We start from the raw sequence: 26,489 nt of genomic DNA, 5'->3' as shown, positions 1-26,489 counted from the left end.
TTTGTTTTGCTGGAAATGGTAGACCGGAGAGGAGGCTTGCCGTAGAGCCCAGTTTTTTGCCTCCCAAGAGTCAGGAAAGGGGCTGAGGCTTCTGTAACTCTCCCCACTAAGGGGCAAGGCTTTGGGGTCCTCGGGAAGGTCTGGGGGTGGGCACAGGGCTTCGGGGTGGCTGGTGGCTTCTGCCGCAACCCAGGGAATGTGGCTGTGACTCCTGCAGCTTCTTAAAGCCGGGTCCGGCAGCCCAGTCCTCAATTCACCGAGCTGAGCCAGGAAGGAGGAGCGAGCTGGAGGAGCAGCAGGGCGAGGGGCAGAGCACGCGCTCCAAGAAGCACGAGGGGTGGGAAACTGGTCTTACAGAAGACACAAACTAAACCCGGAGACCTGGCCCGGGGCCGTAACTCGCCCTGAGGCCCAGAGCAGTTAGTGGCAGTGGGAGAGGGGACCCGAGAGACTCCTAAGGACTGCGGGGCGCTTGCCCCCAGGGTGTCTCCTGGGGAAGGGGATCTGGAGAGCAGGCAGCCCTTCCCGCTTCCATCCTCGAGACCCTCTGGCCTGTCCAGGCAGGACCCCGTGCCTATGGAAGGCTTCTCACTTCCTGGGCCCCTGCAAGGTCCAGACACTTGAGCTTTCAGGGTTTTATTTAAACCGTCCTGCCAGTGCCGTGGGGAGGCAACCCGACGAGGAAACCGAGGCCCGGGCAGGCGAAGGGCGCTGTCCGCGAGCAACAGCTGCCACGTCTAAGGACGGCGGCAAACCATGGGCCCTGTGAGAAGCCACGCACTTTGCCTTCCGAGGGACGGCCAGGCTCTTTCTAAGGCCACCCTTCCGAGACCAGCCTTGACCCCCACCTCCAGCCCTTCTGTTCTCGGCTGCCGCTCCTTCTCCGGGGAGGCCGCGGATTTCGGCCCGCGCACCGGGGTCCTCCAGTGCCTCTACGGCCGTGGCGCGGTGGCTCCACGGAGCCCTGGGCTCCAGCGCCCTCCCCCGGCCGCTGCGGGCCACACTCCGCGCGCCCCGACTCTGCGTTTACCAGCGCGGCCGCCAGAGCCCGCCCGGGTCCCGCGGGGCGCGGGGCGCCCGCCCCGCTCGGGCGCGCGGGGGGAGCGCGGGCAGGGGGCGGGCCGGCGCGGCGCCCGCGTCAGGGGCCCCGGGGAGGAGCCAGCCCCGCGCTGGCGGCGGCGGCGGCAGCAGCTATAAAAGGGGCGGTCCCCGGGCGGCGGGGAGCGCGACCCGAGCCAGCGCCGCGCAGTCCGCCAGCGCCAGCCACGCGAGGGGCGCCTGTGGCCGCCAGCCGGGAGCTGCGGGGCGGAGTGCCGCCGCGTTCCGGACCCCCGACTGCCCACCGAGCTGCTGCGCCCGCGCCCCGCGGTTCCCATCCGTGCGCTCGCAGACCCGCGGGACCGCTGCGCTCGCAGTCCGCGAGGCGTGACACCGCCTCGGCCACCGACCCGGAGGTAAGAGGGCCGGCCCGGGCGCGCCGGGGCTGCGCGGGCTGTCCCAGTCGCGGCGGGGAGGGAAGGAGATCGGCGTCCCGCGCCTCCGCCCGGCGGAGGGAAAACCTCACCCGCCCCCGGCTTCTGCTTGTTCACCCTGTGCTGTACCGTCCGCCTCTGTCTGTCTGTCTGCCTTTCTGTCCATGTCTCTGTTGAGGCGTCCGCTCCCCTGTCACTGTCCGCTGCGATCGTGGGACCCTGGGGGCGCCGGCGCTCCGGAGCGCATCCTCCCGAGGCAGAGCCCCGCTGCCCGTAGATTGTCCCTTACCGGCTGGCCCAGTCGGGGAGCGCGGAGGCAGGGGCCCCGCGCACACTGTGCACTTGCCGGCGTGCGCCTGGCAACAGGTCTGCGCGCCCGCGGCTCCTTCCTCGGCGCCGCCGTGCTCTTGGCGGCCCGCGGACTCCTGCCGCCTCCGGAAGAGCGCTAGGCACCCAGAGACGCGCTGGCCAGGGGCCAGGCCGAGGCAACCGGATTTTAAATGACCGCGAAATGGCAAACCTGGAAAAGGGTTCGGCGAGACCTGGCTTGCAAAAAGGGTCCCGTGGAGTCTGGAAGCCAAGGCGGGGACCTGACGGAGCCAGGCCAGACCTCCAGCTTGCCGCTCCGGGAGCGAGGGCCAGTGACATTCTGGAATGAAGCCCGCGGGCCGGGCGTGCCCAGGAGCAAGGAGCGCGGTGTGCCCGGGGTCCCCGGCCGCAGCCTCGCTCTCCGCGCCCGCCGCGGTTCTCCGACGAGAGGACGCGCCGGCCGTCCCAGGCGCGCCGCCAGCAGCCGCCTCTGAGGTCCCGAGTCCCGCTCCGCGCAGCCACCGCAGCCCGCAGGTGAGCCCTCCCCTTTAAACTGAGCTTTTGATGCGCGAGCCAGGGCCTGGCCGCAGCCCCATCCCGGAGGTGGTGAGGGAGCGCGTCCCGCCATCCCGGCGGCCTGGAGAGGGACCCCGGGCGCCCCCGGGGGCGGGGAGCCGACGGCGCGGCGTGCCCCGGCGCGGCGCCACCATGGACAGCTCCCAGCCGCTTCCTCCGCTCGGGTTCCGTGGTCCCGGGTCTCCAGGGAAGCCGCGGGCCTTTCGCGCCCGGGAGGAGCTGGGGCGCAGGGACGGAGGAGAGGGACCGCTAGTTTGCTGGGGCTCTCCGTACCCTACCCGAGGCGGCACGATCCGGTCAGGAGGGTAAAGGGAGCCCAGCCCGCGGCAGCTGTGCTTTGCGACCCTCCTGGGTCCGCCTGCCGCGGAGCCCTGCACGACCCCCTGGGGGTGCAGACCTCCCCGGAGACCCCCGCAGAGGCGCCCCATGTGTGATCCGAATCAGAGATGCGGCTCTTTGCACAGGGCCTGTGGTCATCACATGTAAATTTAGGTTTAGGGGGATATGTTAGTTCAACGGTTACATTGACAGAATGCAGAAGAGAGCAAATCGAACAAATTTATAATGTGTCTGGATGCACTTGCAGAAGCAATGTATGCTGTCTTCTGTTCCTAAAGTGCTAAAAAACTTAAAGACGCTTCCAAGGGCTCCTCGGTAGAAGACGTTACTCGTTGATTGCTCGGAATGGGGAGGGGGGAGCGGTAGGAATTGATCTTTGCAGGAAATTGAACATCTCCCCTCCGCTCACAAGAAGTGATATTGGATGGGACTCTTGCTTTCGTCAGAGCCTATGGAACAGAAGCGAGTCTATTCCTTCAGTTCAAACTGAAGCAGTTCAGGTCGCTTCTGGTTGTGACTGATGAGGGCCCAGGGAGACCAAAAGCAATCAAGCGCCTTTTTTGGGGTGGGGCAGCATGGGGGCTTGGGGAAACTCCCTTGAGCTCTCTGTGCCTGTTTCCTCATATGTAAGACAGATGACACAATCTGCCTTGCACAGTTGCTATGGAAATGAAGTGGGACACCGGAAAGTCTTTGTCCAGGGAGTGAAGGTAGCTCAGTGGTTGAGCACCTGCTTCCTATGTATGAGGTCCTGGGTTCAATCCCCGCACCTCCCCCCCCCCAAAAAAAAGGTCTTAGTCTACTGTTGAGCACAGAGAAAGGCTCTTAAAGGGGTAGCAGTTACAGGTATATGTTAAAGACAGTGGTGTATTTCTTTTGAATTGCCTTCTCTCCTGACCTAGCATTGTCTGATGGGGACTCCTTCTCCACTTCATTTTCACCTGGGAGAACTTGGCGAAGGAACTGATGAAAGTACTGAAGTTGGTCACCGTGCTGAAGAAAAAATTCCTATTTAACGATAAATGGAAGACTTTGTGTGTGAGACAAAGTTGCCTGTTTTCCCACGTGACCCACTTGGAGGAAAGATAAAAGTAAGTCATTTAAAAGTAGATTGCCACGACCCTCTGGGTTCAGATAGCAATTCTTTCTGTTCCTTCTCCCACAGGCCCCTTCCCATGCCTTCCAAGGGGCCTTGTTGTCTGGCTGGGGGTGAAGTGCTCTTGGGTGTGGTTGGGGACTGGCCTCCACGGCTCCATTTCTGGATTTCTCCCCAGTGAAGTCAGGGTCATCTGCACTGGGGGGCCTAGAGGACCCCCGGGGGTCCTTTACCCCACAGGGGACGCGCTCGCTCGTGCTTGAGCCTTGCCTGGCTGTGAGACCCTCGCCCAGCCACTCCCCTGTCTGGAGCACGGCTGCCCGTTTGGTCCCAGCTGGATGTGAAGGTCCGTTCCAGCTCTGGCATTCTGAACTTCTGCCTTGCAGAAATCACTACAGCATGACACACCACGGGCGCTTAGATAATGGGGTTTCATGTGCCCAAAATTGCAGTTAAAAATTTTTTGCCAGTGTGTATGTGTGCGCACGCAACGAAGCATGTTTTGGCAGTGGGTGGTAGTGATGATAGCGTAGCACCATGAATTTAATAAATGATACCACTGAACTGTACACTTGAAAGTGATTGAAATGGGAGAATTTCAGTTGTGTGCACGTTACACAATTACAAGCTGTTTTTTTTTCCAAGTGTGCGTGTGTGCCAGCATCGCAGTCTAATGCTCAGATTTTTCTTCTTCTCTTCTTTTCCCTTAATAAATCAGAAGGAGTCAGCGCCCTCTGCCTGGAGCGAGTGGAGTGAACGGGTGCTGCCGGCAGGTGCTGGGCGTCTGTCGATGGCTTGCACCTCCCAGATGGCGTGCCTGCAGCAGGAGTACAGGGCCCCTGGCTCACCTGGAGGCCCCGGCTCTCTGGGCTCTCGTGCGGTTCCTGACTTTTAAAGGTAGGAAAACTCTTTAACACAGAAGAGCACTCCTGGAGCACAGGGCCAGGGGGGCTGCGGCAGGCGCAGTCTAAAGGGGGCTTCGCCCGTCCCGTGACGTGCTGACTGGTGCGGCGGTGTCCCGGGAGCAGACGGCGCAGTGGCAAGCGTGGCATTCAGCGGGGCAGGCCAGCGGGATGAGAGGGGTGGAATCCTGCTCCTCTCGTCAGCCTCTTTGAAGTAGCCGCCTAAGTGACCCCCTGGGAGAGCTTCCTGGCATCTGCAGAGTGGCACGGCTTGGTCGGATAAACGCCTTTTGCATTTGTAGTTCTAGCTCAAAAGAGAAATGCAGGCAGGTAGGTTGGGTCCCTAAAAAGAAGAAAATGGTCTTTATGGAGCTGCGTCTCCCAGATCCGTATCCATGGCAAGTCTGGCTGCCACCTGAACGCCTCTTCCGACATGACTGCAAATCCCCAGGTGTTTGCTCCTTTCCGGTCGTGTGTCAGCTTGGCTTTGAGCATCCATGGCTTCCTTTGACAGTGACTTGGAAAGGCCCACTTCCTTACCTCTTCTGTGCCTGGTTAGCTTGGCAGGAGGATGGGAGTGTCCGTGGGCATGGGGTGAGGGTGGGTGGGGCCTCCGCTGCCAGCTGCTCAGCTGGGCCTTGGCCTGCTATCCCAAGAGCCTGGCACGTGGGAGCGCAGCTCTCATGGTGACTTTTAATAATACCTGCATCGTGCCCCCACCCCGGCCACGCCCTCCGGAGCCCTCCTGGCCACTTTACTGGGTTCCCCATCTGGCATTTTCCATCCGTCTGCTCCCGGGCCAGGCTCCTGTGCTCAAGGGAGACTTCTTGCAGAGACCTGACTTCAAATAGGCATTTGCTTTCCGCCGGGTCCCCTCTGTGCCGGGAAATGCATGTCCCCACCAGGAGGGAGAGTGGCTGCCCCTCCTCCGGGGCCCCGTCCTTCTCCAGGCCTCCCTGCAGAGGCCCCTCTCCAGGCTCAGCCTAGCTCCGGGGACCCCTCCTTCCCTTCCCACGCCTGCAGGTGAGTGGGCCTCAGGGAGCACCGGCCAGCTGGCCGCCCCCACCGGCGCCGGCTCAGGGCGGGTTTCCTTTCTCCAGCCCCGGACAGTCTGGCTCCCGGGCCTGGGAAACCGCTGCGTTATCTCTGAATCTTCTGCAAGGGCAGCCGCTGGTATGTTTAGATTCAGCTTGAGTTTAAAGCGCTCTGATCAGACAACAGCTTTTGAAAACCCTATTCGTTTCTTTCTCTCAGCTGTCCTGAGAAGAGCTTGGCCATTAGGTGTTTTCTGCACTTTCAAAGGCATGTAAAGTATCCCCTGCCAGACTGCTGCGCCTCTCCAGTTTCTAAACCCACAGGGGCCAGGAGGGCCGCCGGCTGCCCAGGGAGCCTGCCGCGCCGCTTCGCCCTCTCTGGGGTCAAGGAGATCGCGCTGTTGGCAGGTGGCTCTGTGGCTCTTGAGGGAGGTGCAGTGGTCTCGAGGGCAGGACGTGGGCGTCCCTTCTGTGGCTCTGCCAGTCAAAAAGGGACTGCCCCTTGGAGACAGAATTAGAAGGTGCTGCCAGCCCGGACTAGCTGTGAGACCTTGGGCAGGTTTCTTGACTTCTCTGAACCTCTGTTGTTTCGTCTGTCAGATGAAGGGACTGGGCCAGACCAGGGCTGCTTAGACTTGAAAACCCACGGAGAAGCTTGTGAAAGTGCCGGCTCCTAGTCGGCAGCTCTCGGCGGAGCTGTGGTCCAGGGAGCTGCCGAGATCCCTTTTGATTTTGTGGGGTTCTGACTCAGACCCTCTTCGGTATAATCTAAGTCCCTTTCCGTTGTCCGCGTGGATGGAGCCCACCTTGCCTTCACCCTCCCAGTGGCCCAATGACGACCCTTCAAATTCTTGGAGCTAGTCATTGTCGCCCCTAAGCCTTCTTATCAGTAGACTAAGTAGCTGGAACCCCTGTAAGGTCCCCCGGCCCTGCATTTCCAAAGCTTCCTGGATGAGTTACTGTCAAGTTCAAGACCATTGTGTAAATGGCAATTTATCTTTGCCTAGCAAAAGCATTCGAATGTAATTTCTGTGGTATTAAGAGATCACTTAGGGAATTTCATCTAATTCTGGTTTCAGACACAGAGAATGCATGTTTACATTTAAACAACTTTACTTGACTGGAAAGGCCACAGCTTTATTTTTAACCTAGAAATGAAATTTGGAGGTCCATTAGCTGCCTCAACCCCCCGGTCCCTGTGGCAGGCCCGGGAGGATGAGCCAGGGAGGGCAAATGCGTTGGGGTGGCCCGGGCTGCGGGTGGGAATCGTGTTTATCCACCGCCCCATCCTGGCACAGAGAACGAATTGAACGTAATTTTTAAGTCCACTTCCTATGTGGCGGGCCCTGGGTTAGGCGGGGGATGAGAGCCCAGCCCGTGTCCTCCAGGAGCCAGGGGTCTGGACAGGGAGACTGACTTTTCGGTTAGCAGCTCTGGAGGCTGCGGCGGGGCTGGGGTGGCTCGGCCAGGGGGACGAGGGCGGGGAGGACGAGGGAGGCCGCAGCCCCGCAGGGGAGGGCCGGGGGGCTTCCCGGAGCAGGGCGTGGTGCAAGGGCTGGAAGGATCAGTAGGAGTTTTCAGGAATTTTCTAGCCAGGCTGAAGTGGGGTGTAGGAGAGGAGTTCCAGAAGGTAGTGCACAGAGAAGGGCAGGGGGAGATGAGGGGCATGCGGCCCCTGGTCGGCCTCAGGTGCGCAGGCGCCCTCACCCCCAGATATTGTGCTACACCTGGGGAAGTGTGTCCTGCCGAGCAGTTGTGCGTCTCTGGGAACCTAAGTCTCCTAGATCAGTGGTTTAAAAATTATGCGAGGGAGCGGATGTGGCTCGAGCGGTTGAGCGCCTGCCTCCCGTATGAGAGGTCCTGGGTTTGATCTCCGGTGCCTCCTGAGAAAACAAAAATGAACAATAAGCAAAACAAATGAAAAAATCAACTAAGGGAAGCCGATGTGGCTCAGTGGTTGAGTGCCAGCTTCCCACATACGAGGTCTCAGGTTCAATTCCCAGCCCCTGGTACCTCAAAAAAATAATATATATATATATATATATATATATATATATATACACATATATAGTTTGAGCTGTAATTTTTTCCCCCCAACAAGATCTTATTTACCTCAATTTACAAACCAGATAAAAAGTGGCTATGGTTGGGGTGGGGGTGAAGGTTGGATTTTTGTCTTGTGGCTCCCAAGGGGTTCCACAGGATTTTATGGGTTCCAAAGAGCTGAGTTTGAAAACCTCCGTCTTGGATCCTGTCATTTCATTTTTGGCAGTCAGAGTAGCAGTGTGTCTTAGGTTTATTGTGGTTTGTTTTGCAACGTCTATTTAATATTCGGGTTGTTTTGCTCATTTATTTCATTTCACTGAAACGAAACCAGAATTATCCCATGTGTGGTAATCCCTTTTTAACAAATTTGGGGTACATGGCGGCCTGCGGGAAAGCGTATGTGACATGTGCTGGCCCAGAAAGCTCACGCTGTGGCTGCCCCCGGGGAGAGGCAGGTAGAGCTACGAGCTTCCTGCAAATGGAGCCGTGAGCTTCTTGCAAAAACGGGTGTCTTATTTTCAACCTTGTCAATCTGTCTTGTCAAATCCCCCAGGGTTTTCCAGATTCTACAAAATCTGGCCAGGGAGAAAAAAAAAAGTTATTTCCAGGGTGTAAGACTTGACAAATGCTACCCAGGATCTTGTATCCCTTTTTATCCACGTGAAGGAACGCAGGGTATTTCGGGGAGTGGGGTTTGGGTAGGGCACCCAGAGGGGCCGGGTGCTGGGAGCGGGCTCCAGCCGCGCCGCACTCCCGTGTGCCTCTCCTGAGGGGGAGGCCGGGACCCCGAGCGGGGACCCCGAGCGGGGAGCGCCCACAGGGTCCCACGTGCGGGGCCTGGCGGGGCCACCTGGCGGGTCCACCTGAAGAGCCCCTGCTGGGCCCGGAGCCAGCTCTCCAGACAGAGTCGTCTGGGTTATTTCAGACGGGGAAAGCAAGGCGTGATCAGGCCAGAGGGCTGGAAGCCACCCCCACCTTGGGGTTTGCGGGGAGCCCCAGTGAAGGAAGGGGCACCCCGGAGGCTGGGTCTGGTCCAGGGGGCCTATTCTGCCCGGGACCCCGGTGCGCTCAGGGGAGGCTGGAGCGTGGGTGGGTCGTGAGCAGGGGCCGCTGGGCCCCGCGTGTCCTGAGCCTGGCCCGGCCGAGGACTTGACCCCCCAAACCTCCTCTGGGCTTCCGGGCCCTGCCTCGGCTGCCTGATCCCCAGAACTGCCTGGGCCGCAGGCGCGGCTGCGGGGCTACGGCCCGTGGGCTCCCGCCGCGGGGGCCGTGGTGTTCCTCGTTGGGGACAAGCCCCGACGGCCAAGGGACGCAGCAGGGTGACAGCCTGGAGAGCCCGCCCGGCGCCTCTCGCCCGCCCCTCTCCAGGCGTGGGTCCGTGCTGCGCGGCGGCGGCAGTGGGGACGGGCGCTGACGCCCAGCGTGGCCTCCTCCACGTCCCCGTGGGCCCTGCACCCCAGAGCCCCCGAGCCGCTGGGGTAGGAACGCTCTTCTCCTTCCTCAGGAGATCGCTGGGAAAGAACCTGCGGGGAGTGAAAGTGGGGGGGATTGGGACAAACCACAAACACCTTTCTTTGAAAACAAACTCATGGTCTGTGAGCAGCCTGAAGCTGACAGTGTTAAAGGCACCGGCTAGCTCACTCTGATGCTAATCGTCCGAAGGTTCGGGCTCAGGGCAACCTCAAGTATAGTGACTGAGAACTTTTCCTTTCCTTTATTTTTTTTATTTTTTATTTTAAGATTTATTTTTTTGCTTATTCCTCCCCCCCCCCAGTTGTCTGCTCTGTATCCATTCCCTGTGTGTTCTTCTGTGACCGCTTGGATTCTTGTCAGTGGCACTGGGAATCTGTGTCTCGTTTTGTTGCATCATCTTGCTGCATCAGCTCCCTGTGTGTGCGGCACCACTCGTGGGCAGGCTGCACTTTTTTTGCGCTGGGCGGCTCTCCTTACGGGGCGCACTCCTTGCGCGTGGGGCTCCCCTACATGGGGACACCCTTGCGTGGCACAGCACTCCTTGCGCGCATCAGCACTGCACATGGGCCAGCTCCACACGGGTCAAGGAGGCCCTGGGTTTGAACCGCGGACCTCCCATGTGGTAGGCGGACGCCCTAACCACTGGGCCAAGTCCACTTCCCATCCTTTCCTTTAAAAACTCTGTTTATTGTCGGAAGAATTTAATCCACATGTATCAGATCCATTTCCGTGTAATTCAGCAAAGGTGGTTTTTCACCCACGTCACGAAGCCGTGAGTGCACTTCTTTCTGCTTCTCCTGCCTCCTGTCACCATCCCCGGCTCTTCTTATCCCCTGCGGTGCTCACAGGCCTTGCTCACAGCCTTTCGTTTGAGATGAGTGAGCATAAGCTCTTGAGGGAGCTTGTGGCCAGAGGAAAAATCAGTCATCCTGGTCCTTGTCTTTACTTAAACTTGACCACCACGGGATTTTTGTTTGATTTCTAAATATTGCATCCAAGTATCATTTATGTTGCTTGCTCAGCTCTTTTGGTGCACCCTTAGGTTTTGCCCCCGGCATGAGGGCCTCACCTGCCTCCCGTGGTCCATCGCTGGGCGATTCATTCTGGTTGGAAGGTCAGATTCCTTGCATTTGGTTTCCGTTCTGCGCTTCTGTCTTCTGGTGCAGAGAGAGGTGCCAGAGAGAAGTCAAGCAAGCTTTCGGTGGTCCCCAAAAGCACCTCTGGTCCTAAAAGGCCCACGTGAACTTGAGGTTGGACTCTTAGAAGCGGTGGAGAAGAGAGGCGCCGGGGCTCTCCAGCCTTCCCTGCGGGCTAAAGCAGCTCCCTCACCCCTTGCCTCCCTTCCTCTCTGGAGAGGAAAAGCAGTGTGAGGTTCCACAGTAGAATGTTTGGCAACACTGCTGGGCTGATGTGTCACTATTTCTATGACTTTTTAAGAAGGCCCTGGGTTCATCAGAGTTCTCAAGTCAATTCCCAGCAGTGAAAGAGAAAGCTGTGGTAGGATTTTGACTTTGGAATTTCAATATGCAAGGATTTCTTCTTATTTAAGGGATTCCATAAAAATCAAAAAGCACAGGCTAATCTCAGTGGTGGCTGTTTGGGTCGCAGCTTTGAAGAGGCTCAAAGATTCCTCTAACCACATACTTGTGGGTTGTGTATATGCATGAGCTTTCCAGGTGGCTGAGAAAGAGCTTAAATCTGTTTTAAATTTTAAAACATTGGGCAATGTTGTTACAAATGTAACATATAAACAAATCCTGGGATTTTTCTGAGAGTGACCAGTAGTGAAGTTCATTTTTACTTTAAACCTCCCCATAGACAGTTACTTTTTAAAAAGAAGCTTTTTTTTTTTTCTTTTTAACATACAAGAAAGGCGATGCTTCTCATGAATCTTGCTTAATAAGCATGAACTTGAGCATCTACTCTGTTGAGGTTGTTTGAGGACGTCAGCCTTCCAAGGTCGGGGGAACAGAAAAGGATAGCGTCACAGTTTGAATGTCATGTGACCGGCTCACCCAGGGCCCTTTGGGGCCACCCTGGGAGCATGATGCAGGAGGCCACGCTCTCCTCGGTGTGCAGGACAGAGCCGGGTCCCGCTCAGCCACTACCCGATACAATGAAGAGCCCCTGCTTCCGTTCAGGATGGGACAACAACTGGGTTTTAGGAGACTCTTTCCTATTCTGTTTTATTCCCAAGGACTAAGGACTAGTGCAAAGTAAGTACTCAGATATTCAGGAAATATGCAAATGAATGAGTCCTGCACCTGAGCCCCTGTTCCTTAAGCATATGCATTTTTTTGTAGAATAAATTTGATGCTCTGGAAATTGATACTGGAAGAGAGTAATGGAACCCAAGCCTGCCACTTGCCTTCTCAGAGATCTGTGCTCCCGTGACCCCATGGTTAATTCTGTCATTATTATCAGTAGCCAAGGTTTACCGAGCACCTACTAAGCTCAAGGACCATGTAAAGAACTTTGCACATGTCACCCCATTTAATCCTCCTGACAACCCCGAGAAGGCGTTGTTCCGTTTTGCAGAAGACTCGGTGAGGTGGGGTTACTCACCGGAGGTCACCCGGCTAGTGGTAGTGGCACTGGAACCAGATCAGCGTGAGTCCAAAAGCCGGAGCTCTCAGTGATGACTGCTATTGCTCGATTCTTGAATTTTGAGGAAGGAAGTTCAGGGGAATATCATTGGCCATATTAAAGCAGTTCAAGGTGTTTACAACCCAAATGCACCCCTTGTTGACCAGCCGGTTCCTCGTGGTCACGAGGGCTATAGACACGTCGCCTCTGCATTTCCCTGCAGTGGAGACGCTCACAGTCCAGCTGGGGAGACGACAGACACTCGACTCCTCAATCCGGGCTGTAGGAGAGGCGAGGGGAGAGCAGTAGAGAGGCACTGCAGAGAGATGGCAAGCGCCTCTGCTCGGGTAAGGGCCGGGGACGAGGCGGGGCCTGGTCAGGCCTTGCAGGAGAGAGCACTTTGCAAGCCAGAGAGGGGAGGGTTGGGGAGGAAGGAAGAGCCTGACTAAGTGCACAGAATCCAGAAAACGCCTTTTTAGGGCTGGCAATGAGATCACAGAGCTGGGGCGGGGGCCAGAAAAGTGGGGTCACAGGGTGTGGGCTGTCACGGGCTTGACTTGAGGAGGGCAGGGCTTTGGCCAGTAGGTGGGACGCCGTAGGACCCACCTGGCGGCTGCCCCGGGGCTGTGTGCCTCCCCCGCGAGAGTGGGGCTCTTGGCGGGAAGTCGCTCCAGAACGCGGGTTCTCACTGTAGCTTAGCAGGGAATGTGCCGCGCGGGCTCTGCAAGGGCCAGAAGGAAGGGTTGGTGCAGGGCGGAAGGCCATGGGAGGCAACAGAGAGAACGCTCAACGGGAAACATCCCAGGGTCTGGCGGTGCCCGTCACTGCCACCGTGAGGCCTGGCCTCTCGGCGGGCTGAGCTCTAAATTTTCTGGGACCCTTAATACCAACCCCTTGTTTCGCAGTCCTCCTTTAGATGGACCCCTCCCTGTTACTCAGTTCAGGGCTGGGGTCGGTAGTGAGAGTCCTCAAACTGTGGCTTCGGTAGGTGGCTTGGCCAAAAAGTTTTGCTTCATAAACTCTCAGGCAAATTCCTAACTTTCTCGGTTTTTTAATTTTTTTAATTAGAGAAGTGGTGGGTTTACAGAACAATCATGCATGCAATACAGGATTCCCATATACCAGCCTATTGTTAACACCTTGCCTTAGTGCAGTACATCCATAAAAGCATGTATTTATGATTGTAATATTAACTAGAGTTCAAGGTTTAATTTAGGCTCTCTGCCTCTGTAGTGCAGTGCCATGGATTTTTTTTTAAACTTTTAGTCTATTAGCATATATACAACCTAACATTGCCCCTGTAATGACATCCAGATATATACTTCTGTGCTGTTAATTACGTTCACAATGCTGTGCTACTGTCACCACCATCCATTACCGAAACACTTACATCATCCCAAATAGGAACTCTGTATATTTTAAGCCTTGACTTCCCATTCTCTATCCCCACGCCATCCCCTGGAAACCTGTATTCTAGATTCTGACCCCACAGAGCTTGCTTATTCTAATTATTTTATACCAATGAGACCATGGAATATTTGCCCTTTTGTGTCTGGCTTATTTCACTTAGCATTTGTCATCAAGTTATCCATGTTGACGCATGTATCAGAACTTCATTCCTTTTTATGGCTGAATAATATTCCATCATATGAATATATTACATTTTGCTTATCCATTCATCAGTTGGTGGAACTTGGGTTGCTTCCATCTTTTGGCAATTGTGAGTAATGTCTCCATCAATATCAGTATGCAAGTATCTGTTCAAGTTCCTGCTTTCAATTCTTTTGGCTATATATCAAGTAGTGGGTTTGCCAGGTTATATGGTAATGCTTTTTTTAAAAATAATTTTTTAAACTTTATTTTGTACCTTTAATACTGGGAAATATAAATAATAATTTTAAAAGAAAACACAGTTGAGTAAAAACATACATTATTTCTCAGTTAGATGTACTGGATACATATAATTAAAAAATATATATTTTTGTTTATTTCTGTCTCCTCCCACCCCCCTTGTTGTCCCCTCTCTGTGTCCATTCACTGTGTGTTCTTCTGTGTCTGCTTGTCTTCTCTTTAGGTGGCACCAGGAACCTATCCTGGGACCTTCAAGAGTGAGAGAGAGGTGCTCAATCTCCTGCGCCATCTCAGCTCCTTGGTCTGCTGTGTCTCTTTTTGTCTCTCCCCTGTGTCTCCTTTTGTTGTGTCATCTTGCTGCACCAGCTTGCCGCATGGGCTAGCTTTCCTTCACCAGGAGACCCTGGGAATAGAACCCTGGACCTCCCACATGGTAGACGGGAGCCCAATTGCTTGAGCCACATCCACTTCCCTAAATTAATTTTTTTAATCATACAGTATGTTACACAATATATTTGGTTCATATTAACGCAATCATACAGTATTTGTCCTTTTGTGTCTGACTTTATTCGCTCAACATAATGTCCTTCTGGTTCATGCATGTTGTCATCTGCTTTACGACTTCATTTCTTCTTACAGCTCCATAGTAGTCCATCGTGTGAATACAACACATTTTGCTTATCCATTCCTCAGTTGATGGACACCTGGATTGCTTCCATCGTTTGGCAATTATGAATAATATTGCTGTCAGTATCAGTATGGAAATATCTGTTCAAGTCCCTTCTTTTAATTCTTTTGGGTATATACCTAGTAGTGGACTTGCTGGGTTATATGGTAATTCTTTACTCAATTTTCTGAGGTTCTGCCAACTGTCTTCCCTAGTGGCTGCACCATTTACATACCCAACAATGTTGTTCCCATTTCCTGGCATTCTCTCCAACACTTGTCATTTTCCTTTTTTCTTTTTTCAAATAATGACCATTCTAATGAGGGTGAGCTGGTATCTCATTTTGGTTTTGATTTACATTTCCCTAATGGCTAATGATGTTGAGCAGCTTTTCATGTGTTTTTGGCCATTTGTATATCTTCTTTGGAGAGCCGTCTTTTTCCTAGTTTTTAATTGGGTTGTTTGTCCTTTTGTTGGTAAGTTAAAAGATTTCTTTATATTTTCTGGATATTAGACCCCTGTAGGATACGTAGTTTCCACATATTTCCTCCCATGGTTTTGGTTGTTTTATTTTCATGATAAAGTCCTTTGAGGTGCGAAAGTTTTACATTTTGATGAAACTAACTGCCTTGTTTGACCTATAGAAGGGGAGGTGGAAGGAAAGTGAGATAAGGGACAGACTTTTCCTGTGAGATCTACCTTTCCAAAGGTGGGAGCAGGCACCATGAAGGAAGCTGGTCTGGTCCAAGCCTGGGAAAGCTGACCTGGGTGGCAGATTCCCTGGTGCTGTGTGATCTGCACATGTTCCAGGGGCAGCCTTCCAGGGTGGTCATCGCTTTTCTGCACTGGAGCTGTAATTAGACTTTCGGGCGGACATACCTGGTTTACAAAAACGGCATGTCTCTTCCATTTGTCAACCTCCCCAACTGAATGAGCAGACCTTTGAAGGGGCGATGACCATGCTGTGACCTTTGGCACATAAGCGGTCCCTTCCAGAGCAAGTGCTCTGAATCACACTATGCCTCAGGGCTATTGGTGGGGAGTAGACCAGAGAGAAGTAGAATTTGTTTGACTTCTGATGGAAATGCAGTTGACAAGGTGTAAGAAACAGGTTTCTTAGCATCTCGGTGGGCTAGCTTAGAGTACGACATGGGTGTGAGCTGCATGGAGCTCTGCAAAGCTGTGTGGCTGCAGCTGGGTCTGTTGTGAGCGTGAAACCTGAAGGTGTGAACCCCAGCCCAGCCTGGCTGCGTAATCTGGTAAAGCTTTTCGCCTTCATTCGGGGCTTCTTTTCCACGTCCGCTCTCCAACATCTGGAGGAATGGAGAGACAAGCGTTTGGCTTGGGTGTGTAAGGGCGACAGCCTGAACTATTTACTCATCCTTACGGTTAACTGCACACACTTTCAAGAGCCCCTTGGGAAGCTTCTGCGGTAGGTGCTTCTCTCTTCCCCAAACGAAGGGACCGCTGTTAGGGTTGAACAGTCTCTGGGCATCACAGCCGGGCTTCCCACAGGGAGGACTACCCACAAGATTAGAACAATTTCTCACTAATTATGGTTTTGGAAACTGAGCTTGAACCAGCATTTCCTAAAGTGTGTTTCTCAGAAGTACCAGTTCCTCAGGCTAATAGGTATTGTGAGGTCAAATTAGTTTGGGATAAGCTGGGCTGGACAAAGTCACCCTGTTTTCATTTTCTCTGTTGAAGGTCTTCTCAGGGCCTGTGTAAACCAGGGCACATCATGAATCTCCACGAGCAGAGTGTAGGATGGGCATGAAACCAGCCTGTAACATACCTGCTTGAGGCTGTGCTAGTGAACAAAACAATCAGAGCCCCTGCCTTCACGGAGATTACAGGCTAGAGCAACACTGTCCACTAGGATGCAGTACAGAGGGAGCCACATATATGATTTTAATTTTTCTAGCACCCCCATTTTTAAAAAGTAAAAAGGATTGGGTGAAATTAATTTTAGCAATATGTTGTTTAACCCAACGCAGCCAGAATATTATTTCAACAGGTAGTCACTGTAAAAATACTAACGAAACTTTAGATTCTTTTATTCATACTAAGTCTTTGAAATCCAGCGTGTATTTTACACTTACAGCACATCTTAGGTTGGACAAGCCTTATTTCAAGTGCTCAACAGCCATGTGTAGCTGGTAGTTACTGTACCAGGTAGTGCAGATCTAGAGGGGGGAAAATCTGAAGATATTGAAACATAAACGAGCATGTGATTTCAAACTGAGATAAGTGATATGAAGAAAAGTTAAAAGGTACCAAGAGAGTAAACAGTCAAGCAATCTAATTTAGGTGGTTGGTGGAGGAAGTGGAGGGAAATCTTTAGGGAAGCAGCATTTGGGCAGAGCCTAGAAGGCTGGTGAATAAGATTAATAGAAAGACCAAGAGTGGGAGTAAGATTGTCCCAGCAGTGAGAAGGTTATGTGTAGAGGCCCTATGATGGGGAAACGAGAGAAGGCTGGTTTGCCCAGAGCAAGGAAAGTGAGTCAAGCCTGGAGCAGCAGGTGGGGTGGTGGTAGGCAGGTGAGAGCATGCAACATCTTCCAAACCGTGTTCAAGACTGTGAACGTATCCTAAAAGCCATGGAAAGTCATTAAACAGCTTAGGCTGGGGAGGTGTGCTGTCTAGTTTTTTGATTATAGAGAGGATCTCTCAGGCTGCTCTCTGAAGACTTAAGGGTGGGATGGGTGGGCAAAGGTTGGCAAATGAGCAAGCAGGAGGAGCAGTGAGGAGGCTATGGCTCTGGGCTAAGCAAGCAGTGGTCTGGGTTTGGAGCAGGGCCAGGGAGAGGGAGAGATGGGGATGGCTGCAACTGGTGTTTAGAAAACACAATTGACAAAACTGGAAGGTGGATTGTGTATAGAGGGCTGGAGAGGGAGGAGTCAGGGACAACTCCCTAAGATGGTGCTGAGAATGTGGGTGAAGGTGGGAAGATTGGAGAAGGTTTGGGCTGTGGGTGTTCATCCAGGAGACCAGTGGCCTGATCAAGCAAGAAACCTTGCATCTTTTCAACAGAGGTTATGAATTTCTTTTTGTTGTGTGTATATATATATATATATATATATAAACATATATATATAAAACATAAAATTTGCCATTTTTGCTATTTTAAATGTACGATTTAGTGCATTAATTACATTTACAATGCTGGGCTACCATCACCTCTCTTAATTACTTAAAAATCAGTTAATTTAAAATTCTATGGAGTTTTCAGTTATTATCTCTAACTGAAAGATAAAATTACATCTGATACATTTTGCAGTTTTTTATTGTAATTATACACAGTTTATACCAGAAAGAATTTCCATAAAGAGGTTCTTTTTTCCATAAAAAAAACTTTTAAATATTTAGACAGAGCTTAGCAAGGATTTTAAACAGAGATTTTTAAAAAACAGATCTCTTTGCTGATTACACACAGAACAGTGGAGAGCTTTGTAAATGGATAGGACTGCAGCAAAATTCAGCACCACTCATGTTCACCCTCAGTTGCTCTGTTTTTCATCCTGGATAGTCTGACTGAGAACTTGAAACCCAAGAGGTGCTCAAAAGGAGATAGCCAGGAGATGAATGAGTAGAGTAAGGGTATTCACAGGGTCTCTGGGATGTTCTCTGTCCCACTTACATGTGTGATAAGCCACCAATGCATTATCAGTCTGACTTTTTTACTGAAAAAGATTTAGGGGCTTGAAGCCCTATGTCAGTGTTAGGTGAATCAATAAAATCATGAACTATTACATTTGCTTAACTCATTTACTCAACTAATATATAGTAACCAACCATTCTGTAAGAGGCACAGGGAATACAGAACCCAATGATCCATGCCCTTTACTTTCTAATCCAAGGTGGAGGGCAATCATGTGAACAAGTAGGAATAATGAAATATTCTATGTCCATACAAGATACAGATGGGGCAGAACACAAGGAGAAAGCCTCAATTCCTGGAAGAAGTAATCCTTGATTTGAACATTACAAAATACAGTAAGAATTCGTCTGTTGATCAGAGAAGGGCACTTTGGACAAGGAGAGATCAGACAACCTGGTACATTAAAGAACCTGCAAGCAGATTTGTATGGCTTGATTATATGGATAAAGCTAAAGGTAGTGAGCAATGAGGCTTGAAATAAGAGAAGTCTTATAAGGCAAGACCAGAAGAAATTAAGAACTGGTACCAGTTTGATGAAATTGTCCAGGAATGTCCACTTCATGGTCGTAAGAAGCTGAGAATTAGAGACTACTGCAGACCCAGATTATTAGGTACAATGATGTCTAGAATATAATCTGAAATCACTATATTCTGTGTGGTGTAGACACAACATCCATCATTATTCAGTGCTACAGGGAGTACCTATAATGGGCTGGGTGCTTTGCCAGACATGGGCCATGTTGGGCATGTGAGTGGCAGGGAGAGCGCAGAGTGAACAAAGATGTGCAAGGCCCAGTCTGCCCCGCAGGGGTGCTCACAGTCCAACTAGATTAGGACGTGGGCAGATGAAGCCCTGAGTAACTCTGTGGTAGACATCACCGTGATTCACCAGTATCCTAGCCCTCTTCTTCTGGGCACAGGGGAGAATTACTCTTTCCACTCTCTTGAAGTTAATTGTGGACAAATGTCTTACTCTAGGTAATGAAGTAGGAATAGAAGTGATATGTGTCACTTCTCCAAGAAACATGGAAGAGCCTGCATGATTCTCACCTCTTTTCTCTGCCATGCCAGCTGCCTAGGTGGAGGGTTTGACTTGAATCCTTAAGTGTGTGTAACAGCACAGAACCCTTCACATATACCCATGAGAAGGTAACCCTGTAGCTTGGGGGTTACCTATTACTACAGCAGAACATAACCTATACTAGCAGTATGCAATCCCCATGTCCAAGATGCTAGGCTCCTGTGTAGAAAGGAAATGCCCATTCAGCCAGGGCACAGATGGCTGGAGTCACCCTTCAGGTCCTGTACTCAACCAGCTGGTGCTAAGGCTTTTAGAAGAAAGAGCAATAAGTAGGAGTTGGAGTGGTCAAGGGAGGCCTTTCTTTACTTTTTACAAAAGAATATATGTGTTGTGTGTGTAATCACGTAACATATTTTTCTATTATATAATTTATATAAGTATATTCCTTTATCACTTGGAATTTAGAGAAAAGAAAAAATACCATAATCCTACCACTTAGCCACTGTACAAATTTTGGTGAATATTTTTCAAGTGTTACTTCTTGTATGTATTTTAAGTAGTGTTGATATAATTATATCACATGCATAAGCATTTTTAAGTTCTTCCCTCAGTCTTCATATTCATCATTTTAGTTGCTGTAAAAGGACATCGAACCCATTTAAAAATTTCGTGGTTAAAAATTATACTACAATGCCTTTTCTATATGCCTTTTGCCAAATTTTGGATAATTCCCATAGAAAAGATTCCTGGAACTGGAGTTAGGTGGGTTAAGATATATGGACATTTTTTGATTCTTCATCCATTTGACCTCCCAAGACTTATGTAAATTAGCACAACCATTAACTGTGTATAAGGGCACTATTTTTGCCAGCATTAGATACTGCTACAGCTTAAAAAATCAATTTAATAGTGAAAAATCACATGTGATTATTTACTTCTGTTTGATTACTGCTAAGGTCCAAGACTATTCCAAGTGTTTGTTTAGTAGTTATTTTTTTTTTCTTTTTGAAAGTATCAGTTTGTATCATGTGCCCATTTATGGGGCATTTGCATTCCTCTCATCAACCTTTCTGGTCTCTTTACATATTTGTATAATCCTCTCTCCCGGACTTTCTTTCTGATTATTTTGTAAAATATGTGAAATATTCTCATGTAGTCCAAGCTGTGGATCATTTATTTTTTAATTTCTTCTATCAAAATCCAACTCGAGAGTCTTCTGGTGGTCCTGCAGATTGAAGTGTAAGCAGTTTGATCCTCCTGGCATTTATTTCAATTCGTGGCCCAAGGACAGGTTCTAACTCAATTTCCCCCTCAATTTACAAACCTCCTATCCAAGCACGATTTTATTGAACAATCTTTCCTTTATCCATTGACTTGTGCTGCCAGGAAAAAGCTTATTTGATCCAGTTACCAGCATGGGAGAGGACAGGCATGTGATAAGCCTCGCGTGGCAGGAATTCAGCCAGACATTTGATCTGATCCCTGGGCCGCGGCAGAGATTCCATCTCAGCTTGGCCAGGCCTGGAGACATCCCGTGGCCCTAGGAGAAGCGATTGACTCTGCCAGGACTTCTAGAAGCTCAAAGAACTCAGCCAAGCCGAGGCTTGGGCTCGGGGGACACACCGGGCCTCCGGCCACCTTACAGACTCTAGAGCTGGCGGATCCTGGGTAGCACAGGCTTAGTAGAGGAGCGAGCTGGATAGCTCTTCCCTGGAGGCCTTGTCTGTGAGTCAGGGTGGGAGAGACCACCCACTGAGGGGCCCACACGTGGCCCAGACTAGAGGGGAGACACAATACTGAGCCATCATGTGCACGCTGTGCCACCAAATAGGAGTTTATGCAAGGGTTAGTCACAGATAGTAAAAGGAGGCTAGTTAAGAGTCTGCATCCAGTAGGTAGCTGAAATCCCCTTGCCATCCCCTGGTCCCCAGGAGACCCCTGCTGTTACAGAACATGAGTGTTGAGGGTGTGGCCTGCTCAAAAGTCCTCTCTCCCCTTTGGCCTGGGAGTGTGAGAGCAGACCTCATGCCTCATTTATTTATAGAGCAGCAGGCCAATTGCAAGACCTGATTGTCAATGCTGCTACCTTTTTAAAAAAGAGGCTTTAGATTACATCATGCTACATTGAAACTATACGGGATTCCTGTATACGCCCCCTTCCCCTCCTATTCTCTTCCCCAATAGCATCCTTCATTAGTGTGGTACATTTGTTACAACTGATGAACACATATTGAAGCACTGCTACTGACCATGGTCTAGAGTTTACATTACGGTTTACACTTTGTACCACACAATTTTATAGGTTTTGACAAAATATATAATGGCTTGTATCCATCATTGCACTGTCATGCAGGACAATTCCAATGTCTCCAAATGCCCCATGTTGCACCTATTCTTCCCTCTCCCTCCCCTCAGAACTTCTGGTGACCACTGCCTCTATATCAATGATACAAGTTCTTCTACTGCTAGAATAATAATAAGTCTACTTTGACCCATAGTTGCATTCCCCCTTACATTTGTTCATTCCTCAATCTTGAGGATTTTGGGATGGTGATGCCCACTCTGCTTTTGATTGAGAGGGTGCTTATGTCCCATGGGGCAGATGGATGGAACTGTCTTGCTTGCAGTTATAGATACATTTTTTTTTGGGGGGGGGGGCATGGGTGTTGCCCATCATCATCCTCTTGTTAGTTGTTAGTGAATCTGATGATTTGGAGGGTAAGTGTTGGATATAACTCAGCTGAGATTCAGGGCTCAACTGACATATGAACAGATAGAAGATTTAAGTCTCTGGGACACATATTTAGTGGCTATCATGCTAATTATAGGTTCAAATAAAAGGGGTATAAGAACCATGTGTAGAAAAATTATGAGTCAAAGTCCAATACATTGAGGGAATACGTTATCATATATTCTAAGGTAAGGTCTACTGACAGGGTGCTGAATTCCTGGGATTGTCCTGGGATTGTTGCATATAGTGTCCAGATGTCTCTAGAGCCCTCAGGAGCCCCCCTGCTTGAGGCGTTATTTACTGAGGCAGTCAGTGAGATCCTCCTAAGATATGCATAAGCATAACCTCTGGAATGACCTCCCAACTCACTTTGAAATCTCTTAGATATAAAAAGTCATTTTTATTTAATATTTCCACCTTTGGTCAAAGCCTTTTTTCAAATGCATTGCTGGCTGGCACTTGCTAATACTCCCTCGGTGCCAAAGAGGCTCATCCCTGGGAGTCATGTCCCATGCCAGGTGGTGGTGGTTGGAAAGGTAGTGCATTTATATGCTGAGTTTGGCTTAGAGAGTGCCTGATATTTTATGAAATGAATAAATGAATTGATGAACCAGAGGCTGAATGTACCTGGCTTTTCCATATCTTCTCACAGCTGAGCTACTTAATATTGGTTGAAGTAACTCCTTTTAAACTGCTGGTATTTCTCTTTAATAACATCTTGGGAAGACCTTGATTATAATGCCTTTTTTACTTTGGACTTCTTCCTAATTCCAGGCCTTATTTTTTTTTTCATCAGACATATGTTATAGTTATGCTCTTGAGGGGCCTTTACAAGCCATATTTCAAAAGCCTTACTCTGTATCTGAGTTAGAGAAAATTCCACATTCTAAATAGATTTGCAAGATTAGTGACTTTTCCATTATTTCTGGACATATTTGAAATATTTCAGTTCATGGTGTAGGGGCAAAAATATTGGATTTACCCTTTCATTTAGCCTTCCAAAAGTTGTTATAAAGTCAAGTTCTTGGCCCAGAGGTTTGGGAACCAGTGGGGAAACAGCTCAGCGTGGCATATGGAGCCTGCCATGACTGGGCCACTCTGCCTCTCCAGATTCCTGTCTGGCCACTTCTTCCTTTCATTTTAGACTCTAGCAACATCCCAGACTTTGTGATGGTCCTGCTGACACAACAGTGTTTTTCATAATCTTGCCATTGCTAATGCTGTTTTCTCTGCTCAATCATCCAGAAAACTGCTGTTCCTTCTTCCTGACCTTGCTTGCCCAGGCATCCCCGTCTCTTTGAAGAGTCCCCTCACTTTCCTTCTTGAATGTATCAGTTAGCTCTTGCTGTGTAATAAACCTTCCTCAATCCAGTGGCTTAAGAAAGCTGCCATTGGCTATTGCTCTCCAGGTCAGCCAGGATTTCAGCTCACTCCTGCATCTACATTTAATTGGCAGGACAGCTGGAAGGTGGCTGGTCTAGGATGCCCCTACCCACATGGCTGGTGGTGGCCAGTGGTCTCTTGGGTATTTGAGGATGACTGGTCCACATGTCCCTCATCATCCAGAAGACCAGCCTGGGTTGGTCCTCACGGGCAGGGTTCTGTGAGAGAGAGGCAAAGCATGCCTGGCCTCTTGAGTCCTGGAGCTCAAAACTGGCACACCATCCCTTCTGCTGTATTCCTCTGGCCAGAGCAAGGCCAGTCCCACTCAAGGGGAGAAGCTGCAAAGTCACATTGCAAAGAACATGGATCGTGGGATGGGAGGGGGCTTCTGGGGCCGTTTTTGTGATCCATCTTCCACACCCACCCTGGATAGAATTATTTGCTCTGTAGTATTACTGTACTTGGATATACTTGCGTGGTGACACATGGCAGTATTTTCACTTGTTTATTTATCTGACCTAATTCTGCAAACATGTCCTGGTACTTGCACTCATCTCAGCTGGCAACTGAGTGGTCTGCTAATCTCCGTGGGATGTGCTGGCCGTCCATCCCCTAAGAGCTGTAACGAGGCTCAGGGCCAGCCTGTGAGCCTGAGAGTGCCAGGAGGGAAGGGACCCTACACGGCACCGACTCGTGGCTGCGTGTCCTGAGGGCAGGATGAGCCATTGACTGCTGAGGGCAGGTGCCAGAGCCCCAAGGAAGCCCTGTTGCTCTTTGCACCCTCCCGGATGCCCTGTGCCGTTAGTCAGGCGTGGGTGGCCCCAGCGGCACAGGCTCCAGCCCTTACCCGCAGTGTCAGCAGCGCAGCCCTGGAAGCATCTGCTCCAAGCCCTGCCTACACACCCAGATGTTGACGGGCAAGGCTCCAGCGCCAGCCTAATGGATGGTCTCATTGCTTTCAAAATAATGACCCTGGGGTGTGGGCTGGTGAGCGCGGTGACATCACTTTCCTGCCACTCCGGGTCAGTTCCTGCTGCTTTTCTCTGCCTCTTTGAAAGACTGCAATAAATCCACTGGTTGATACAAGTTCCGGAAGGTCTCTGCCGTGCTCACACGCCCATACGGGATGTGGTCGGGAGAGCGATGGCTTTGAAGTCAGGGGTCTTGGGGTCAAGATTCTGCCAGGGGCTCACTGTGTCCACTTGAACCGGCTGCTTAACTTCTCCAGGCCTGAGTCTTCCTATTGGTACAATTGAGGGAGTGACCCCTGGGGTTGAAAAGAAGGCCGAGGGTGAACGGAATCCCCTATCAGAGCAGAGGTGCCCCAAATGGGGGGCAGTAGGGGCTGAAATCCGCCTGCCCCCTGCCCACCAGGCTGTGCCCTGTTGCAGGAAGAGCACCTTCTCTTGGCCCGAGGGTGCCCCAGCCTGCCAGGTGGGCTGGCTTGGGGGCTGTGTCAGCCGACAGGTTGGCGCCTTTTCCAGCAGCTCACAAGGTGCTTCTCAGCCACTGCCGCCTGCCTCTGGCCCCCGGCGTTTCCTCGCAGTCGCCCCGGGCTCGCAGCCTTCAGGACATCTCTCCTCGCAGAGTAATTTTGGCCTGGAGTTGGTCACGATTTCAACAGACCTTCACATCCTCGCTGTCCGGGTGGTGAGCAAAGCCATCCCTGAGACACAGATTAGGAATCCGGAGCTCCGGGCTGCGGGCTACCTCCCTGGCCCTCCTCCTCAACTGCTGCCTCGAAGGGCACCTCCTGGGCAAGGAGCTGAAGCATCTCCATGCTGGAGCTGCGCTCAGGTTCTCCGTCCTTCTGTGGAGAGGTGGCAGTCCAAGCTCCGCGACACGCGGTCCTGGCAGGAAGGGGAGCCAGGCTGGGCTTGGGCGATGGGTTCCCGGAGGGCCTCGCCCTTGTCTTCCTCCACTCGACGTTCCCTGGAGACGCTGGGGTATTGGCCACACCTGCCAGGTTGGGTCTTGGCCCGTCTTTGGTCCCTTGCCTTCCCGCTGGCCATGGGTCGGGAGCAGCAAGCCAGCCGGGGGCAGATTCCAGGGGAAGTGGGGGGGGGGGGAGGCAGAACAAGGTGACGCTTTCGGACTCAGGTATCAGACCGATGGTCACGTGCCTGTGCGCCCCGCTGCGTTTCTCGTTGTGGCCGAGGTGCTCAGCTTCTCGGAGCCTTCGTTTTCCTACTACAACATGGGGCCCGCCACGGCCACACCTCCTCGGGCACCGTGGAGGTGAAACGAGATGATGCACAGGAGGTGTTGAGCACTGTTCCTGGCACAAAGCGAGTGCCCGAAACGTCGTGACGCCAGGTGTTGAGGAGGAGACAGGGGTGCTCTGGGCACGGTGTGCGCCCCAACGTGGAGATCACAGGCCTTGCTCCTGGACCCCACGTGGGCAGAGGCACTTGCAGGGATGCAACGAGGCACGCTGTGCAGCTCTGCAGAGGCACGGACGCCAGGAGGCAACCCCTGTGCCGTGGCATCGCACTGACTGTCTGAATGGCTTCCCAATGCCACCATTCCCCACTGGCGCTTCCGAGAGGCCTAAATGAGGGGTGATTCCTGGGCCGAGTCATGAACGCTGCCCTGGCCCGCGCGCCCAGGCTCGGGTCCCTCACGTAGAGAGCAGCAGTTACAGCCTCGCCTTCCTCCTCCTGAGCAGAGGGGGCGGTCCCCGAAGCCGGGGGCCGTAAACCAGACTTCCCCCTCCACGGGGGATGGACCTCCCTGGGGGCCATGGGATAAATGGATGCTGTCCTTCCCTATGCAAGGAGGTCACCGGGGCAGAGGTGCCTACCTCAAAAGGCCACGGATGGGAAGCGGACGTGGCTCAACTGATAGAGCGTCCGCCTACCACATGGAGGGTCCAGGGTTTGTAACCCAGGGCCTCCTTGGCCCGTGTGGAGCTGGCCCACGCACAGTGCTGATGCCCGCAAGGAGTGCTGAGCCACACAGGGGTGTCCCCATGTAGAGGTGCCCCACGTGCAGAGTGTGCCCTGCAAGGAGAGCTGCTGCCGCGTGACAAAAATGCAAGTGGACACAGAAGAACACACAGCGAATGGACACTGAGACCAGATAAGGGGAAAGGGAAGAGAAATAAATAAAATAAATCTTAAAAAATAAGGCCACAGATGGCGGCTCACACGGCCATTGGGCGTCCAGGCAGGAGCTCTGGACGTGTTGAGAGTAGTCAGTTCAATTGTGACCCAAATTCTCAGACATTGGCTCAGGAAATATCAAACTAGGAAAATGTAATTTATTACAAAACGGCAGCAGTGATGACAACTCTTGCAAGAAGCAAAACGTAATGGAAAGGTCCCCAGAGCAGGAGACGGA

The 26,489-nt window shown here is 51.7% G+C and overlaps 1 protein-coding gene across 1 annotated transcript in view; it reads left to right on the top strand.

Moving 5' to 3' along the window:
• The first annotated feature begins 1,238 nt into the window (after nucleotides 1–1,238).
• The window catches only part of CEMIP (cell migration inducing hyaluronidase 1), a 154,464-nt gene continuing 129,213 nt past the window's right edge, over nucleotides 1,239–26,489 (top strand). The window contains exon 1 of the mRNA XM_023585264.3: nucleotides 1,239–1,454. The gene's annotated coding sequence lies outside the window, so the exon portion shown is untranslated. The remainder of the gene's footprint in view (nucleotides 1,455–26,489) is intronic.

The sequence above is a fragment of the Dasypus novemcinctus genome, chromosome 3 (genome assembly GCF_030445035.2).
Source record: "Dasypus novemcinctus isolate mDasNov1 chromosome 3, mDasNov1.1.hap2, whole genome shotgun sequence".
In the NCBI taxonomy this organism is placed as follows: Eukaryota; Metazoa; Chordata; class Mammalia; order Cingulata; family Dasypodidae; genus Dasypus; species Dasypus novemcinctus.
The sequence above is the reverse complement of the archived record's forward strand: the minus strand, read 5'-3'. Positions and strand labels throughout refer to the sequence as shown.